General features: G+C 37.5%; 1 pseudogene; it reads right to left on the minus strand.

Moving 5' to 3' along the window:
* Positions 1-12,449: 12,449 nt before the first annotated feature.
* LOC149231144 (cationic amino acid transporter 9, chloroplastic-like) overlaps positions 12,450-18,810 on the minus strand; it is a 93,977-nt pseudogene continuing 87,616 nt past the window's right edge.

The raw sequence follows: 18,810 nt of genomic DNA on the forward strand, positions 1-18,810 counted from the left end.
GATAAAAAATAGATTCTAAAAGTGATGCAAATTAAAATTCCACTACTTTTTACATTTCCTTACAAAATAAGATTGTGTGAGGCTTGTCAAAAAATCCACAATTCATGATGGTCAAATAGTTTAATCTTGATTCATTCATGCTTTAAATTTCATGTTGATAGATAGAGAAAAAAAGATCTAGCCAAACTGTTTAATCTTGGTAGGTAATTAGTTAGGTAAAGAATAATAATGAGCTCATTAGTTTAATCTGCGCCATTAGAAGTTATAAGATTAGAATTAGATACTTTTCTTATCAAAGAAAAGGAAATAAAGGGTGAGCAATCTCAAATGCACCCAATTAGTGAAGAGAAAATGGTAGGGTTAATAAAGGGTAGGTAAAAGATGTTTTGGAATGCATAAGGTTGCTAGCTCAAATGAACCTTCATCATGCTTAATCCTATGTTTCATGTGCAGGAAGAACTATCAAAGAAAGAGGACATTCACAAAAAGTTGTATACTGCTTTTGGTATTTACCCAAAAAAGTTCTATATAATTTTAGGTCTGAATACTAAGGCTCACTCACTAATTTCCTCTCATTTCACAAAAACCCCTTATCCTAAGTTTAAATAAGTATCAATCCCCATTGAAAAACCCTCCCCGATACCCTTTTAATTCATCATAAATGTTTTTTTAACACCTGCTCCCGTATTCTCCAAACCCTTTATATTCTTTCAACCTATAGTTTCTATACATTCATTCTCTCTTTGTATATTTCACCCTCCCACTATATTATATCCTCAATCCCAAAAGACCTTTGCATATGGGTTATAACCCTTCGCCATATAAGACATGGTCCCCACTTTTTAATACCCACTACATATATTATTTCCCCATACATTTAAATTAGACCCAACCCCACATGCCGACTCATCCCTCGTAACCTCGCCACGTAATAGCCCTCCGATCTCCCACCTCCAGATCCAATGGCCCATACCCATATCACGTGCTCCAATCATCTGACTGTTAATCTCTCAGAAGCACATCAGATTCGTTGTTTTTCCCAATTGCCTTTTTGCTACGTGGATGCCCCATGTTATATCGTGTCCTCTGAAAAAATACCACCCTACACTCAAAATTGGTGTGATAAGCCATAGTACCTCCTCCCCGCATAAGTTGAAACCGCCAACTGTTCAAACATTAATCTCATGCCCAAGGGTTAACCACTGTTGGTTAAAACCAAAATGGTGCCCCTTTTACCCTTTTCACTATAATTAGATTGCCAAGAACCTCTGCCAACCAATTCTAAACCCCGAAAAATCTACTCAACTGTTTTAAGCCAATATATGACTAGAAGATGCTACAGACTCAGATTTGAAGTAGCATAAAGACCATTCAAGCCTCAGAAAGCCTTCACTAGCCCCATAGAACTTGTCTGCATACCAAATCTTTGTTTTCCAGGTATTCGTGAAAGTACCAGAAAGGCCCTCTACTTAACCTTTGCACAACATTTTAAATGAATTAATCAATTAAACCAATTAAAAGCCTGTACAACCTAAAAGCAAGCCACTATTGCATCCCAAACCCTTTGTTGCAGACTGTAATCACCTTTTGCACTATTCCAGAGGTCTTAAGATTACTCCTTAAGTCATATAAAGATTAATTCAATAAAATAAACAAATCTATGGCTTCCCAAAGCATTCTGAATGAAAACTCCCTGCAAACCCCTGCAAACCCCTCACTCGATGTTGACCACCTCCCATTGGCCGAGGAAGATTTCCAAATCAAAGACATAGCCTCCCCTAGCCATCTACTAGAACTCCACTGCTGGAGTAAAGAGAAATTCCTCAACCAGAATGATGATATTTCGTTGTGGGAGTCAAATTTTTCCAAGTACTTGCTCCCACAGGTATACCAGTTCCCTGAAATCATCCACCTATGGAAACTCTACTGTATCCCAAGTTGAAGAGCCATAGTCTCACCTAACTAGTAAAGCTTGTTCACAATCACTACAGAGTCAATAAATGAGATGTTGTAGATCCATCCAAAGCCAAATGAAACCCCATTTTCTATTGAAAGCCTACTTGATTTGTACATAAAGCTAGGCCTTCCAAAGAGATCTCAAATCTTTTAGACTTTCATCCTAGAAGAGGTTCATATCCCTACAAACAGTCCTCCATACTCTGCCACCATTTTCTCTGAGAGGGTCAGACAGATTGCAACCATGTTGTCATGTATTCTAGGATATACCATTGATGAGCATGTAGATGAGCCTATACTTTCTTTCCTTTCTATTTTTTTCCCAGGCAAGCCTCCAGCTGTAATTTTCAATTTTGCCCAGTTCTTAGCAGATAGAATCCATGACCAATTGATTAGATTGCCAGATGAAAAAGTATTAAAATAATCTTCAGTATTGGTCCATATGTTTCTATATTTCCAATCAGACAGGTTTCCAGTTAACATCCAAAAGCTACACAATAAGGGAAATCCTATGTCTATTATCTTTTGGACACCCTTAATCCAAAAATATTCCACTATATTCAGCTACGAGGAGTTCATTGATTCATTTGTTCACCCAGTGGTTAACATGCTAAGAAGTAGAAATCATCCCAGGATCAATGATGAGATAAATAAAATTTTACCGTTGTCTAGACACATTAGAATAGGAGACTGGTATTTATACTAGGACCACACTGAAATTAGGGTATATGGATGCCAACTCACTCCCTATAAGCTGCCCAAATATCTCCTCGTGAGTATATTTGCATTATAGTATATCAGGAAGATTATAAATTCAGACGATGTGAATTTTCTATCAGTCAGGAAGAAAACACAGTTTAAAATCAAAAGCCAACTTGGTCCTTTTATCTGCAATAATAGGGAGGTTGGAGAAGAAGCAGAAAAATGTTTATAGAAAATGAAGTTCACAAATAGTTTCAAATGGTAGTATGATCCTTTAGGAGTCATAAACAAATTAAGAATGAAGTTTAAATTGAGCCCTTTTAAGCATGAGTCTAGGCCAAATATTGAAAACTATTCCAACCAGCCAGACTGGTTGGAAAACACCTTGATAGATATGGAGAAACATATGGATACTAGTTCCATTCTGCATACTCCAGCCCTACAGGACAAAAGTGCAAAAAGGATTAGGGAAGAAGGTTCTTGCTCAAACAAGGATACAACAAATGACATATTTGAAATCATGTACAGGAAGAAGCCCAAGTTAAATCCTATAAATGAGCAAGAAGAGACAGTTGAGACAGTTCAAATCACTGATACAGATACAATGGTTAGAGAAAGCACAACTCCAACAATTTCAAAGGAAACTCATCAGCCTTCAATCTCTAATACTCAAATTATTCAGAAGTAGCTTAGTATTTAAGTCTCTTCATCCAGCAAACCAATGGATAAAGAAAAAGATGTAAAGGAGAAGTATAAAGAAATCAAGTTGAGAAATGAAGCATTGAAAGCTGAAACCTATGCCCAATATCTCAAATAGATTCCTAGCAAATAGAATAGGCTACTTTCATATTTTGACATTAAAACAGGGAAAATGCAGATGACGTTTTTTTTTCCCACAATACAACATCCTAAGTCATCAGAAGATTACAAGAAGACAAAATTTGAAGTTTTGACCAAGAATATTCATCCTATAGATCATATTGAATTTCATAAACAAGCAGGAGAAATGGTATACTCAACTATGACCAACAAAGCTATGAGTGTATAAGAACTTCAAAATTCTCTAGAGAATATCACATCATAGCGTAAACTAGAGAAAGCATCCTCACAAGCAAAGGATAACAAAATTGAATCATAAGAAGACTTGGTTATTGAGATTGGCTCTAATCCAAATGACATCAAGGCATGTGAAAATCTCATAAAAAAGAAAAATAAATACATTGTTGCATTGAAGAAGTAGCTAAAATTGCCTCCTTTTAAACATCCACAAACCAAGGAAGTTCTAGAGAGTCAAAGTGAAAAAGATGAGATGATGGACCTCATTCTTCAGCTAAATGCTCAATTAAAATAAATGGAGAATAAGATGGATAAGTTAGTATAGGAAAAAGAGGTCAGAATCAAAGCAGCTACTGCAACTGTTATTCCTACAATTACTACAATAGTTCCTTCTACCTTGGGAGCTTCAGTGGCCACAACAACTCCAATAGCTACAACAGTTGCCACTGCATCAGCAACAGGTTCAACAACAACAGCAACTCATCCTAGTGATGAAGCAAGTAAATTGATCAAAGCCATGGAAGATATGTCCATCCAAACAAATGAAATAAACATACTTAAAGAACAAATAAAAAGAATAGAGGATGAAAATAAAATGGCTCAAATGATGAATAAGAATGAAAGGATACAGAAGTTGGAGAAAGAATTGACACTAAAAGAGCCAGTAGCCCAAGAAAAACAACTTTTATGGGCCAATATCATCAACTAAGTCAATGATATTTGGCCATCTATACAGGTAATATTTGAGCAAAATGATTTGATCAAAGAGGCTGGTGAGGCAATTCAAAGGGTTATAGCCAAACTTGGGAATAAGCCAGAAGAAGCCTTAAGACTAATCCAGTTCCTTAACTCAAAGAACAAGTATGGATTGCAAGAGCTTGGAATAGCTGACAGAACTGAGACCATACTAGAGGTAAAGAAAGTAATCACCAAGAGGAACCTGATGATACAACTTGAGGAGAAGTGCCAAACAATGGAGCTAGTAGTAACCAAATTCATTGTCAAATTCGATCCTTTGAGGCAAAAAGGTCTACCTATTCCATTGGTGATTAATGAAAATTTGATGCCACATGAAGACTATGATAAGAGAATCAGATAAGTGGCAAAGGAACAATCCAACAATTCCTTCATGAAAGGGATTCCTACAGGAAAAGTGCTCTATCAAACTTCTGAGAACCTCTTTTACCTCCAGCATGAGGTAAAACATCTTTTAATAAACAAGCCTGCTTTTGAAAAATACACTGAAACTAATGAAACCTATAGAAGAATGGTAAATATTAAATTACCAGATGCATAGTGTTAGGAAAAGTTGAATGATTTACTACGAAGATGAAAGGTAAAACAGACCAGCCAAGGTAAAACAATAGAGACTAATAGATCAGCTAACTTAAAGAGTATCATGTAAAAGACATAGTTTAAAAGTCAAAGCCAGAGTAAAAGGACAGCTAGCGTCAAGGAACAACCAAAGAGAAGAAGAAGCAAAAGATCAAAACAACAAACAATAAAAGAGGGACAACTTGCATCAGTTACATATCTATCTCTATATTCTTGCATGAAGGTATTTCCTTTTCCTTGAAAAATTCCTAAATTAGTCTTAGGATATTTTGTAACAATTTTTGTACAAATACTTCACAACTTGAAGTATTTAGTGTGGATTGTTGAAAATTTCTATAGTTATACTGATCTAAAACTTGAGGGTTTATTGTAACATTTTTAGGTCAGCAGACTGGACTGAGTAGTAAAGGCATTGCATTACAGGATTCATGTGTTGAGCCACTTCAGTGAAGTACCTTCATTTGTTAAATTTTTATTTTCTTGAGTATTTCACAAACATAGATGTTTTCCAATTTGAATGAAATAACTGGAATGTTAATACAAATTTTTTTTAAGTACACACTCTCTTGAACAATTATTCCTCTTGATATTTTCTTTTGATATGCAGAGTAAGGAATTTTTCATTGCTCCCTAGTTTTGATTGACCTCTTTCATTTCCATCATTATCCGGTTTGAGGAATCCTTAACTACTCATTGACCCCAATTGAAGAACCACTTCACCATCTAGCCTAAAATATCTGAATTTACTCAGCTACCTTTCCTTGTGAACACTATCTTTAGAACTTGATTCTATCCTATTTTCTTGGCATTTTGACTCCATGGCCCAATGGTAAAAAGACACTTATCTATCCATTTTAATCACTAATTCCACCACAAAATCAAATCAAAATCCAATGAGACTTAAATAACTAGCCCAAAATCAGTTAACTCAACAAAGTTAAATCATTAAGAGAGAGCTCTCTCTGAACATTAGGAAGGCTACATCCTGATCTCAAAAGTAGGTTTGTGGTTACCTCTATCATTTCTTTAAACACAACATCACGACCCTAGGGAAAGTTTAGAGAGATAACATAGTGACGCCCATACTGGGGAATCGGTCCTCGGTTCAATAAACCTTAAAGGAAATCCTAAATCTCATCTTTAGCACCTTAAGGCCATTTTAGGGTTTGTTGACATGGCGAATTTTCGCTATACCAACAAGGGGAACTAACCCGATCACAAACCCCAATCAGATCTGCTTTTGTTTGCGATGGCTAGCTCCAATGAGTTTTAAAGGATCCCGTAAACTGTTAAAGGTGTTGAGAGATTGCTTCTTGGGGGAAGGCTTCAATTTAAATCAACAAAAGAAACAACTAAGCTCTATGTATCAAATACTATCTACATTACTTCTAACTACTCTAGTCTAGTCCTAACTATCCTAATCTATCCTGCAGGAGCATAACAAAAAATGGTTAAACATCATATATAGATTCTAAATCCAAATGAATCAAATACTAGTTTACATAAGAACAAGGTTGTATTAATTCATAATTGCAATCCAATTACTTATATCAGAATACACATTCATTTCCATACAAATAACGCTTGCAACTGATGTTTAACATAGTTTTGAATCAGCAACCTTTCATGAGCAAAGCATGCTATTGAATTATATTTGAATAACTAGGAATAACCATGAACTGTATGTTATCAATATCCACAAATCAAAACACATTTATCTTTATGCCAACAACAACACTCTAATTCTAACCACATAAAAGTAGAGAAAATAAATCTGAAACAAAAGGCTCTTTCTCGACCAAACAATCTTCTTTATTCACAATAAATCCAAGTTGTGCTGCCCAAAAAAAAGGTCCTCATCTCATCTCTGGAGGTAATACTTATGCAGTTGGAAATGACTTTCCGTTTTCCCCTCTTTTTAGATTCCCTTTTTTCATTACAGAGATCAAAATATACAGATGGCAACAGTCAATGAAACTGTTGACATGTCGAGGTCAACTTTGTTGGAGTGTTCTACCTCCTTGGAGAATGAATGCATGCCGATGGAATAGAGAGTGACTGCATATCATTTCTTTGCACCTGTGTGGAGTGGCTATCATTCCCTATTATTTCCTGAAGGAAACAAAAGATATTGCACTCATCATCCCACATCTGGCAGGCTTTGAGGTGCATCTGGAGGAAATGACATCTTGATGGATCAGTGCTGCGATGAGTGCTTCAATTTCGCCTCTCATCTCTTGATCCTCGCCTGCAAAGATATTTAATCATTAGCTATGAATTATATATATATATATATATATATATATATATATATATAACAGAAATTCTTAAAAACACAAACTTTGCCTTTGTTAAAACTTTCATAAAATCACAAGGAATAACTGTGAAATAATCGGCCTCTCGTTCAGCTAGGGTAGCGAAGTGATCAAGTCGCAATTGCACATTGTAGTGGCCATTCACAATGCAACATCCCCTTGGCTTTGTTGATTGTGATATGCAATGCCCGGAAGTAGATTTTCTTTGGAGACCCAACCCACAACATTATATCAAATACACAGGAAAACATGTGAAAACCCGTGGCTGGGCCATAAGGCTGGACTTCAAATGATATATACCCAGGCCTATAGTTATCGTTGTGTCCACCACATCACATCATAATGCTTCAATGGAGAGTGAATGGACTTTGGGCTTCATCGAAGCCCAATTGCAATATGCAATGGGGCTCCGGACTGAAATATGTATATGTTGTGCGTAACAGCCCAGGCAGGTCTGCAATGTAAGACTTCTCTTTGAAAACCCTGAGCCTCAATACTTTATCGAATACAGAGGAATACACAGAAAACTTGCTTTCGTCCATAAGGCCGGACTTCAAATATTATGTAGCGGGTTCTAGAGCTATCGTCGGGTATGCAAGACAGAGGTGCACCTTATATATAAGCCCCGAACCCTACCGATTGTAATATGCAATGGGGCTCCGAACCTGAAATATATATGTTGTGGTTAATAATGCCATCAGGTCTGGAAGACATGTGCACCTGATATATATATATATATATATATATATATATATATATATATTGCTTTGGAATCCCGCCAATTGCGATATGCGATGGGGCTCCAAACCCGAAATATATATAATGTGGTTAATAATATCGTCTGGTCCAGTGCCTTATGGTATGCCTCGTGTTGATTACAATAGGTGGAAAAAGGTGATTTATGCATGTTTGTGAAGAATTTCCATTGTAAAGAGCTATAATGGAAATAAAGGTACGACAGAAGGTTTTTGAGGGTTGAAAAGGTCCTGATGGAGGATATGAATGAAGGGTTGGAAAGGGTTATAGATAAATCATGCAATAGATATTTATAAAGGGGGCTCAATCATTAAAAACTGGGGATTTGACTTGGCACAGAGTTTAAATCCTTGGGATAAAAATAGATCATTTGGGTAAGTGAAAGATCAAACTTCTAGGAGACCCATTCAATCTTCCTACCAGAGCATGTCTAAATAGGGTGGTGGTTGTGGCCATAAAAAATGGTGAACCTATGGGTGAACCAATTATCTCTATTTCCAAACAAACCTTGGATTAATAGAACATCAGGGTGTTAAGATAAACTTGAAATGCAAACTGTACATATGGGAAGGCATGGGTTCCACTTCAACATTAATTGCTTCAGGTGGGATAAAGACAAATAGCTTATACTTAATGATAGGGTTTTGACATGCATTCTCCAATGGTAGTATTATGGGATTTATTGACTTACCTTTACCTGTTTACCACTTTCAAACATCCTTTCCAGGCCATCACTAGTATGTCAATACATGTTTAGGTGTGTACCTCAGCTCTTTATTGCTCATCAAACTTGATGTAGATATGTTTATCTGCACTTTATATAAGAGTTTCAGTGCTATATTTTCATATGATTGAATGGGGCACAGTCATGGATCATGCCATATTTTTAAACTGCTTAAGCAAGGTTGGGCTTTTTGTATGAACCGGTACTCTGAGCCCAGCAACAGTCCCTACTCTATCCGGCTTCCCAAACAACCTATCGTTCCAGATTGGCACAAGGACCTAACACTTCATTTTCTTTTAAATAAGTCCTTCCAGTTTCAGGCACAAGGACTAGAGCACAATTGGATTTTCCACGGGTTATATGACAGTGAGATTAGACCATGAAAGGAGATATACCTGTAGATGACATGTATTGGAAAATTTAGTGTGGTGGATGGGACCAATGGAGAATAAATGCAAACCTTATAGGCAAGTATGGGCTAGGTCTGAGTGGGATTTATTTAAAATGCAGCATTTCACCATGCCAGTCCAGCTGTAGTTACACATCTTTTGTTTTATAAAGATGCCCCTACATGCTACAGATATCCGTGTTATCAACATATCTTACCTAGTTTGCAACATATGACAATGAGTGGCTTTGGTTTGAATTCCACCGCTCATTTTCCAGTTCTTGTGGGCTCATTGAATTTTTTTTTGATTTGCAAAGTAATGATGGATTTAGAATCAGCAGACCCATCATCAAGTTAATGAGGAAGGGAAAGGTTGAAGGTGGGGAATGAGGGCCATTTGAAAGAGGTAAAAATAAGATAGGAGGACCAAAATCCGTTGGCTAAAAAGGGCTGAAATTCAAAACAGAAGGAAAATAAACTTTGCAAAAAAACAAGAAAGGAGAATATGGAAATGTAACTAAACTAACAACAAAAATAAAATGAATTCTAACCTACTCAGGAGGTAACCACCATGTGGTGGCTATTGGAAGTATCTCTTGAGATGTTTGCCATTAACAGGGAGTTTTTCAGTTTCTCCCTATAATGTTTTCAATCTGTAAGTTCCCTGACCAAATTTTTCCACAACTTGAAATGGGCCCAACCATAAGTGTTGGAATTTCGTGAGTTTACCTTTTGTCTTATTCAACTTGTCCCATTTCAGGACTAGCTCTCCTACTTGGTAATCTTTATCACTTGCCAGATGGTGATCAAACCATCACTTCACAATCATTTGGTGATTTCTAAATTTATTTCTGGCTGTATCTCTCAATTCCTTCAACCTCATCAGCTAGTTGATCCTCTCTTGAAGTAAGGCTAAAGGGGTTCCTCTTAAAGCTTGTGAGAGCTATAGAGAGGGAAGCATAACATTAGGAGTCCAGATGGCTTCCTATCCATAGACGAGGAAGTATGGGGAGTTTCCTAAGGCCACTTTTGGGGTGACCCTATTAGCCCAAAGGGCATTTGTTAGAGCGTTGTGCCAATTCCTCTGGTTTTCAATGACAAATTTATGGATTATGTGGATGAGGTTATTATTCAAGGACTATATAACTTCATTTCCCCGGGGGGTAATAATTTGATGCATACCTTATGTGAATTGATTTATCAATGGAAAATTCAGTCAATTTCAGTCATGAAAAGTAAGAAGCATTGTCAAATATGAGAGCATCAGGGATGCCAAACCTGTTGATAATGAATTTCCCAACAAATGATATTACCTCATCTTCGTTTACCTTCCGATGCGGGATGACTTTGGTCCATCTGGTGAAGTAGTCGGTTGTCGTGAGTATATACTTATGCTGTTTCGAAGACTTTGGAGTGATATCGCCTAAGACGTCTAGGCGCCATTACTAGAACAGGTGATAAATCATAACAGGCCTGAGGGGAATACCTAGCTTTCTTTCTCATTCTACGGTGGTTTGACACACCTTGCATTTGTGAGCATAGGCATGCAAGTCTCTGAACTGTGGGCCAATAATATCCAGCTCTTAATATTTTGTGAGCAGTGGTCTCTCCACCAAAGTGACCACCTACTGGACCGTCGTGCATTTCTTTCAAGACATGATCAACATCATCCTTTTCCAAACACCTCAGCCAGATTCCATTGTAATGTTTTCTGTATAATGTGTCATTGGCCAAGTGATATTGATTAGATTTCAATCTGAGAACTCTCCTTTGTGATGCATCCATGTGTTCAGGACATGATCCCCCTATTAGATAAAATCGTATGTCGTAATACCACGACTCAGGATGTAAAAGGGCTCTCGACATTTCGCACTCACACATCAACATCTCATTGTTCCATAGGGGCTCCTTCCTGAGTTATACTTGTTCATTTTGCATGCTCTGCACTTCTGGTTTTTCAGATGCTTCTTCTTTATCTGCCAAGGCTTCTGCTACTAGCCTGCACAATTCCTACCCTCGAACTATCTTTGTCGGCTTAATCTCAAGGTCGAATTTTTGAAGTGCGGTTATCCAATTCTCTCTCCATTTACCCATATCCTTCTGCATGAAGAGGGCTCTTATAGTAGGATAGGGAATGATTACTTTAGTCTTAGCCTTTAATAAATAAGGGAAGAAGTGTTTTACAGCTTTAAAAACTACAAAACCTTGTTTCTCCACGTCTGGGTAGTTCAGTTCTTCTCCCTAAAGATTAGAGCTCATATAAGAAATAAGGACTTCATTTCCATCATCATTTTTTTGAGTGAGGATCACAGCATATGTAAGATCAGAAGCAAAAGTGTAAAAGAAGAATTCCTTGCCGAAATTAGGGCTGACCAATGCAGGAGCTTCTTTGATGGCTTCCTTGATTCACTGAGATGATTTCTTAGCTTCATCACTCCACTTATAGACAACATCCTTTTTCATCATTAGCTGCATGGGACACACTATTTCTGCAAACCTTGAAACAAATTTCCTAATGAAATTAATCTTCCCAAAGAAAGATTGCATTGCCCTTTTATTTGCAGGGGGTTGTATTCTCATGATTTTCTCTACTCTTTCAAGATCAATAAAAATCCATTCTTTAGAGAAGATATGACCCAGTAGTTTCCCTTTTGTGACTACGAAGATGCTCTTCTTGGGATTCAACAATATTACGTATCTTCGACATCTTTCGAACATTTGTTTCAAGTGATAAATATGATCCCTTTTGTGATATGAATACACAGTAGTGTCATCCATGTACACTACTACTAATCTGTTGATCAATCCTCGGAAGGCTATGTCCATGGCTCTCTGGAATGTGGCACCCGCATTAATAAGTCCAAAAGGCATTCTACGATATGCGTAAGTGCCCCATTTAGTGTTGAAGGTTGCCTTCAGCTGATCCCCATTAGATACCAACACTTAATTATATCCTGAAAACCCATCTAATAGGGACAACATTTCAGACCCAAAAATGGACTAAAGAATGTCTTCCATAGAAGGGACAGGGTAGTTATCCTTTTGCGATGCTTTGTTCAGGTTTCTCAAATCGATACACAACCTGATGTCTCCATTTTTCTTTCTTACTGGCACGGGATTGGCTACCCAGCAGGTGTGTCTGATCAAAAATATGATTTTAGCATCTATCATTTTGTTTAATTCTTTCTTCAGCAGTGGTTCTAGGCTTGGACGCATCTTACGGAGCTTCCTGGTAGTCAATTACTTGTGTGTATTTTGGTTTATCAGCCATCGGAATCAACACATCTTTCAATTCCCCAATTACTTTCACATTTGTGTTGTCCAATTGCATAATTTGAGTCCCAGTTTTCTCGGGTATCGCATGTAGTATTTTAGCAATAGCATAAGGCATCACAGTGGATGAGGCACTGAAATCTGCCAAGCAATTGTGTACATTCATGTTGAAGATTTCAAATGTGATAAGGAAGGGTGGAGTCATGGATTTTGCTTTCCTCCCTATCATGGATGCACTGACATCTTGGTAGTTTTTATTCATTTTAGACAGAATGGATTCCATATCTGATGGTATTTGGGCTGTACTGGGAGTACTAACAGGTCTGGACACCCACTTCCTGGTTTGGCTACTACGGATGGTGGGAGGTTTTCAATTCCGTTCATTCATAGCTTTCAAGAGCAGATCTCTTTGCTGTGTTAATTTTAGCAAATCGAGGTATGTTATATTAGCCCTAGATTTCTTAAGCTCATCCACAATATTGTAATAAATGTTATAAACAGGATAGGGCAGAGTAAACATACTAGTTTTGCCATTCCTAGGTGGGAGTTTACCATTTTGAGTCACCTTTTCTGTAATGGGAGATGTGTTATCTTTCTCCAGATGGTTTGCAACTGGAGTACTCTTAGGATCACCACTGGGTCTACCTTTCTCAATAGGAACTTTTGGGAGCGGATGGCTTCAAAGGGCGAACATCTTTATTTTTCTGGTCTATAGGCTTCATCATGCCTGCAAGTGGCCCCTTACTTCGTGTGTGGATTTCATTAGTGTGGTTTTCTGTCATACTATCTCCTTCATCGTCATCGTTCTCATTTGCATAGAAATCCCACAGTACATTGATTTGAGATTCTTAGTCCAAGGGCTCTTCTACTTGGTATTCTTCCTCATTTTCTTGTTCTGGCTCTAGCTCCACTATATGTTGTTCATTGTCAAGGAGAAATCCAATAAGAGCCAGCTCTTCCATATTTAAATTCCCTTCATTGGGTGGATCAGGGACTGCAAGTTGACCCTGACCACCTTCTGTCCTCTTAGGATAGAAAGGTTTGTACGATCTTCTGTTGTTATAATCTCCTACATTCCCACCTGTACTCTCTCTAGAATTCCTTTTCATATCAATGACTGTGTTTGTCAACTTCTTAATGATCTGATGCAAACCTTCCACATCTGTGGTATCCTTTTCTTTGATTTCAACCCCTTTGTTATCACTCCCATTATTCTTCTTGGATGCTTGAGAGGCTTTCTTTTCTCCGTTTGGATGATGGCATGCTATGAGACTAATCATTTCATTCTCGACTTTTACTGCTTCATTGATAGCACCGTATAAGGTTTGTCTGTTACTCCTTTTGACCCACATCTCAGTAGGGACAGAGAGAGCATTGATGTAGAATTCCATGAGCACCTCCTCAGTAAGTCTAATGTTAGCTGGGATTCTGTTGAACAAAGTGTTGAACCGGATGTTAAAATCCTTGACCTTTTCTTTGGTTTCCATTTTCAAATGGGATAGTTCTAAGACTAAGACCGCAAGTGTTTTGTCATCACCATACTTGTCTAAAATGGTGTATTTAAAGGAAGCCCATGAGGTGATCAATCCTGTTGTCAAGCTAAATTACCATGTGGAAGCCACACCAATCAGGGAAAGAGGGAATAGGTGACATACTATATCTTCATCGGCTACCCCCAACATGCGCACGACTAGGAAGAAAGAGTGAATATGGTTATCAGCGGTGTCTCCCTTCTCAGGGTCAAATTTAGGTAGTATTCTTTCTGCATTCTTGGGTAAGGGATGCTGCTGCCCAGGTACCACTATAGCGTCCTAAGCGAGCTAGGGAGGAAGTGCTGCCAGAGGAGGTAGGAGTTGGTTCCCAACTTTTTGATGTTGATTCCCACCTGGAAGAGGAAGGTTAGCCATATTATGGATAAGGAGGTTCTTGTTGAAGGTTTCTTCGAGGTATTATTTATTAGGACTTCCCAAATCAGGCCAGGGATTACCTTCAGAGAGTGGATCCTCAAGAATTTCTTCCCAAGGAGTGTCGATACTTTGCAAGGACTCTAGCACAATATCTTCAAGAGATGTGGCTACAGAGGTCTCTTTGTTTATGGAACATATCCTTAGCTTTCTTTTAGTTCTTAGATGTAACGAGTGAAAGATAGGGAGCTGAGAGAGGGAACAAGCATAAGCCTGAGTAAGTACTCTGACTGGTTGTTCCTGAGTGACAGGATACTCCCACAGTGTCTCTTCTTCGAAATGGGCCTTTTCCAAATAGGAGGAAGTATCCTTTCGACCTTTATGATCCATGCATTAATCTTTTCAAATCCATGACATTTATATATGAAAGCATAAAAAGCTATGGACGACAGTTCAAGCCCTCCTTCTAGCACCAATTTGTTGACATGGTAAATTTTCACTATACCAACAAGGGGAACTAACCTGATCGCAGACCCCAATTAGATCTGCTTTCGTTTGGGATGGCTAGCTACAATGGGTTTTAAAGGATCTTGTAAACAGTTAAAGGTGTTGAGAGATTGCTTCCTCGGGGAAGACTTCAATTCAAATCAACAAAAGAAACAACTAACCTATATGTATCAAATCCTATCTACACTACTTCTAACTACTATAGTCTAGTCCTAACTATCCTAATCTATCCCGCAGGAGCATAACAAAAGGAGGTTAAACATCATATATAGATTCCAAGTCCAAATGAATCAAATACTGGTTCACATAAGAACAAGGTTGTATTAAATCCTAATTGCAATCCAATTACTTATATAGGAATACACATTCTTGTCCATACAAATAACACTTGCAACAAATGTTTAACATAGTTTCGAATCAACAACCTTTCATGAGTTAAGCATGTTATTGAATTATATTCGAGTAACCAGGAATAACCATGAACTGAATGTTATCAATATGCACAAAGAAAAACCCATTTATCTTTATTCCAGCAACAACACTCTGATTCTAAACACATGAAAGTAGAGAAAATAAATATGAAACAAAAGGTTGTTTCTCGACCAAACACTATTCTTTATTCACAATAAATCAATGTTGTTCTCGCAAAAAAGAAGTCCTCATCTCATCTCTAGAGGTAATACTTATGCAGCCAGGAATGACTTTCCATCTTCTCCTCTTTTCACCTCCCCTTTCTTCATTACATAGATCAAAATATATAGATGAGAACAGTTGGTGAAACTGCTGACACGTCAAGGTCACCTTTGCTGGAGCGTTCTACTTCCTAGGAGAATGAATGGATGTCGAACGAACAAAGAATGACTGCATATCATTTCTTTGCACTTGTGTGGAGTGGCTATCATTCCCTATCATTTACAATAGGAAACTGAGGATACTGTGCTCATCATCCCACATCTAGCATGCTTTGAGGTGTATCTCGAGGAAATGACATCTTGATGGATCAGCGTTGCCATGAGTGCTTCAAATTTGCCTCTCATCTCTTGATCCTTTCCTGTAGAGATATTTAATCGTTAGATATGGATAAAAAAAATATTAAAGAAATTCTTAAAGACACAAAATTTTCCTTTGTTAAAGCTTTCATAAAATCGCAAGGAATAACTGTGAAATAATCGGCCTCTAGTTCAGCTAGGGTAGAGAAGCAATTAAGTTGTAATTGCACATCGTAGTGGTCATTCACAATTCAACATCCCCTTGGCTTCGCTGATTGCAATATGCTATGGTCGGAAGTGGACTTTCCTTTGGAGACCCAGCCCACAACATTATATCGAATACATAGGAAGACACGAGAAAACTCGCGGCTAGGCCATAAGAGTGGACTTCAAATGATATATAACTGGGCTTATAGTCATCGTTGGGTATGCCACATCGCATCACAAGGCTTCAATGGTGAGCGAATGGACCTTGGGTTTCATCGAAGCCCGATTGCGATATGTGATTGGGCTCTAGTTCTAGAATATTTATATGTTGTTCTTAATAGCCTCGAGAGGTCCGCAATGTAAGAATTCTCTTTCAAAACCTCGGGCCTCAATACTTTATCGAATACACAGGAATACGCAAGAAACTCGCGTCCAGCCATAAGTCTAGACTTGAAATATTATGCAGCAAGGTCTAGAGTTATTTCCCGGTTAGGAAGATAGAGGTGGGCCTTATATATAAGCCCCAGACGCTGCCAATTGTGATATGCAATGGGGCTCCCAACCTGAAATATATATGATGTGGTTAATAATGCCATCGAGTCAAAAAGATAGGTGCGCCTATATATATATATATATATATATATATATATAGCCTTGGAATCCTGCCAATTGCGATATGCGATGGGGCTCCAGACCTAAAATATATATAATGTGGTTAATAGTGCCGTCAGGTTTGGTGCCTTATGGTATGCATTGTGTTGATTGCGATAGGCGGAGAAAGGGTGATTTATGCATGTTTGTGAAGCATTTCCATTGTAAAGAGTTATAATGGAAATAAAGGTGCGATATAAGGTTTTTGAGGGTTGAAAAGGTCCCGATGGAGGATATGAATGAAGGGATGGAAAGAGTTATAGATAAATCATGCAGAAGATATTTATTAAGGGGGCTCAACCATTAAAAATTGGGGATTTGACTCAGCACAGAGTCTAAATCCTTGGGATAAAAATAGATCATTCCGGGAAGTGAAAGATCAAACTTCTAGGGGACCCATTCAAATTTGCTTCCAGGGCATGTTTAAATAGGGTGGTGGTTGTGGCCACAACAGGGTTGTCAAATGTTTCATTAAAAAATAAAAATAAAATAAAATTCTGGCTTCCAAAAGAACATACTATACAGGGGCACATCCAGATCCAAACCCTGCTATAATTATTGATAATCCAGACAAAATCTTAAGAAAAAACAATAAAATAGAAATTCAAGGAAGAATTAGTCAGCTACTAAAGGAAATTCACTTCCTAAAGAGTTATCAAACTTAGACGATCTTCAATTTGATTTATCATTTGAGCATTCATTGTTTCGTACCAAATCTGAAACTCCAGTCCATAATACTATAATAGACCCTAATTTTATTCAATTTATTGAATAAAAGAAGAATACTATACATCCTGATTTAGATCAACATGTTCTAGACACTTTGGATAAACTTGTTGCTTTAACCTCAAATTTGATAAGACACATAGACGAAGCCTATTTTCAACAGTCAGTTGAATTAGCTTCCCTGATCGATGTTACTCCTAAGCCTTCTACCATTCCTTCGGAATCTGTAAATTCATCTCTATTTAGTACCACCTCATCTATTATTTCCACTTCACTTCATTCCAAATAATCATTCATCCCAAAGCTTCATCTTCAACCTAGAGTTTCATTTCTATCTCCAAATACTTTAAGTTCATCTTCTAGCACTTCAGTTACATTTTCAAACACTTTAACCTCATCTGTAAGCCCTTCAAGTTCATCTTAAAGCACTACCACTCTACCTCCTAGCCAAGATAGAATCTTAGCCATGGCCGCCATATATGCTCCTCTGACCTTGCCAGCTCAACTACATGCCATGCACCAACACTACCAAAGCAAAATCTTTCAGTTTGATGGTATGGGTCAATATACCGCACAGTAACATGTAAATAAAATTAGTGATTATTTTGAATTACATTAAATTGATGAAGAAGATGTACAAATGATATTATTTGCGCAAACAATAGTAGGAGATGTCAGGAAATGGTTTAAAGGTTTACTTGCTGGCCATATTACTGATTTACCTACTTTCCATATATTGTTTATCAATAGATGGGAAAGGAAGAAAAATCGTTTACAGATATTATCTGAATATGAAAACATTAGAAGAGCTCCTAATGAATCTGTTCAGGACTATTGTACTAGGTTTCATAGTAATTATAATGTTATCCCTGCAAATATCAAACCTCCCCCAGACTTGGCAATGATCAAATTTCCTAATGGTTTTGACACTGATATGTCTTACCAATTGAGAGAAAGAAGCCCTCCAACTTTAGAAGAAATGCAGAGTGATGCAGTTAGTGTAGAAGCTAACTTATTAGCTAAAAGATCTAGAATTTAGGAATGAGAGGAGAATTACCATTAAGGAAGAACCATCCACTTCAGATGTTAAGATAGATACTTTGGCTAAAAATTTAGAAATGTTAGTGGATAGCTTAGAAATTATGGAAAGAAAACCCAAATGGGATAATCAATGACAAGGTCCTCAAATAAGAAATACAAACTTTAGAAAGAATCCCAACACTAGTGAACCTAGAGAAGGGCCACCTGATCAATAGATTAGACCACCTTTCCAAGAAAACTATGTTGAAAGTTCTCACCAAAATGAAGAAGATGAAGACAC

Source organism: Pinus tabuliformis, chromosome J (genome assembly GCF_031772625.1).
Source record: "Pinus tabuliformis cultivar Carrire ecotype Pingquan chromosome J, CPIR1, whole genome shotgun sequence".
NCBI classification, from domain to species: domain Eukaryota; kingdom Viridiplantae; phylum Streptophyta; class Pinopsida; order Pinales; family Pinaceae; genus Pinus; species Pinus tabuliformis.